Source organism: Sinocyclocheilus anshuiensis, unplaced genomic scaffold, assembly GCF_001515605.1.
Source record: "Sinocyclocheilus anshuiensis isolate Anshui unplaced genomic scaffold, SAMN03320099.WGS_v1.1 scaffold995, whole genome shotgun sequence".
NCBI lineage: Eukaryota > Metazoa > Chordata > Actinopteri > Cypriniformes > Cyprinidae > Sinocyclocheilus > Sinocyclocheilus anshuiensis.
Genome location: NW_015542374.1, coordinates 30,142 through 32,540, shown reverse-complemented (window position 1 = coordinate 32,540; position 2,399 = coordinate 30,142). Strand labels below are relative to the sequence as shown.

Here is a 2,399-nt window from a genome sequence, read left to right as displayed (position 1 = left end):
TAACTTAGCTTTTATTCACATATGCACATTCGTCAGAGCAGATCAGTTATGGTAAGCGGAAGCTCAAGCATTCTTGCTCAATGTGTGAGAACCAATGCGTTTCATTCTTGTGTCACGCAGCACATTTGAGCTTCTGCAAGAACCAGTGAGGTTTGTTCTTGTGTGTCAAGCAAGTACTTCTGTTTATGTTCACTGATCAGTTTTATATATGTGAATAAAATGCTACATTCAAACTGTTTATCATATAAAGCAATCGTGGCTCTTCAGAAAATTTAAATTATAAAAACTGCTCGATTATGAACTTTTCAAAGCATCAAAGTGGTAGTTGCATGGACTGTCAAAGGAGGGACAGAAATCTGTCAGATTTCATTTAAAATATGTTCATTTGTGTTTTGATGACGAATAAAAGTCTTACAGGTTTGGAGTGACAAACAAGTAAATGACAGAATTTTCATTTCAGAGGTGTGGGATTGTTGATGGGACGTGATTGGATCTTCTTGGATCTTCATCATCCAGATCCTGTGAAGTAAAACAGTGTAAGCGGACAAAGATTCTACTTTCATTCCATTTCATTGAAATTATTTCTTTAGATTGATTTATTATTATTCTATTCTATTATTATTATTATATTCTAAAACAACTTGTCCACTGAAATAAAGAAAAACAAGGACAAACTAAATGTTAACTGGTAAGAAGTAGGAACATAGTAATTATATTTCATTTATACCCCATTGCAATAGTGCCTTTACAACATTCCAGCATCAATGTGGTCATATGTGATTCTTACCTTTTTCAGGGCAGTTGGTCTCTGATGGAGAAGATTTTAGTCTTGTCCCTTGCTCCTCACATGATAATAGTTCAGTAGTGCCCCAGTCTTAATGAGAACTCAATTTTGACGTCAAACTGCTTAAAATTACAGCAAAAAAGTAGCAATTACCACATGACGTTCCCAAAACACCTGTCTTAGCTAAATTTAACTCATTAATTTATGGAAATGCTTTAGGATAAACTTTTTTTCCAAATGTTTAAAGACATATTTCATATAATTTCAACATATAATTAAATAAAAGGCAAGTATATTTATGTTGTATACAAGCAGTAACTTTAAATCATTGAGGAGTTGCATTACAGATAATGAAAAACATTAAGTATACAGGTATACAATTCAATCCGCTCATATTTAATGCATTTCTTACCTTTTTCGGTGCGGCTGGCCTCTGACGGAGAAGATTTATGACGGAGAAGCGCCGGAGTCATAAATGAGCTCAATGCTGATGTCAAATTCCTTAAAATGAAAGAAACGTAAAGCGATTACCGTATGGTACTTTCCCCAAACTCCCGTACAGCCAAACTCGGACACAGAATAAACGTCTCTGCTAACTCTGACTCTTCAGTCATTTGTGTAACGTTAAATGAGTAGGAAACTACTTTTTTCCTAATGTTTGAAGACATATTTCATATTATTTCAAAGGATAATGAAGGAAAACAGTCAAATAACTTTATTAGTTATATACAAGCATTAGTTTAAGGCATATTGGGTACATAATCCAAATTACAACTAAATTACAGCCGTAAAACCCAATTAATCCATAACTACGTAACTCACATGCTTAATACTGAGTGGATAAAAACGTTAAAACAAAAGTATATTACTTAAAGTGTCGATCAAGAAAACGAAAAATGTGGCGCGAAATCGTTAACTGTTAGCTTATTTTAGCTTCAAGGCTAACGTAAATGCAGGAGTACTTGTGAACCAGCTAATACAGCAAACATTTTGCTTTATCATAACATATTTGGTGACATTTAAAGCATTCAACAATTAATCTGCTCATATGTGATTTAATTCTTACCTTTTCAGTGCCTTTAAGTTGATAGCAGTGCAGAAAAATGCAGTCCTGTCACCCGTTGGACTGAAAATTCAAAATGGCCTCAATCAGAAGAATCGTGTCTTTAACAGCCTAATCCCCGTTAGTCTTTTAAGTACATTTTACTTAAATAGTAGATATATAGAGAATGGGAATTTGTCGTCACAGCAGCAATGCATTCTGGGAATTTAGGTCACGGGAGCTACAGCGGAGACTGGATAATATAGTGAATGTAGATGTTTGATATTATTTAATGTTTATTTTATTCTACTTAAGATCGCGTTGGACGACTCAGACTAGATGTTTGATATTATTTAATGTTTATTTTATTCTACTTGTAGGGTATCAGACCGACTCAGACAATTTAAGATTCGATCAGATTGGTGTTGAAGAACCCAAAGAGCCAAATTCCACAAAGAAGCCCAAGACAACGTCATAAATCTGTCCACAATACCCTGGTGCCACGAGTCTGAAGCAAGTCCACCAACTAGCAGCTTTGAGCAGCTCACAGCATTAAAACAAAAGAACACTTAT

General features: G+C 34.6%; 1 long non-coding RNA gene across 2 annotated transcripts; it reads right to left on the bottom strand.

The window, feature by feature from the left end:
- Positions 1–455: 455 nt before the first annotated feature.
- LOC107692253 (uncharacterized) lies at positions 456–1,961 on the bottom strand. Of its 2 annotated transcripts, XR_001634629.1 has the most exons (4): positions 1,851–1,961; positions 1,197–1,285; positions 788–906; positions 456–519 (listed from the first exon to the last, which is right to left on the bottom strand). It is a non-coding gene; the product is annotated as an uncharacterized LOC107692253 (long non-coding RNA). The 2 variants fall into 2 exon arrangements; XR_001634628.1 differs by having other exon boundaries at positions 1,197–1,961.
- Positions 1,962–2,399: the final 438 nt, after the last annotated feature.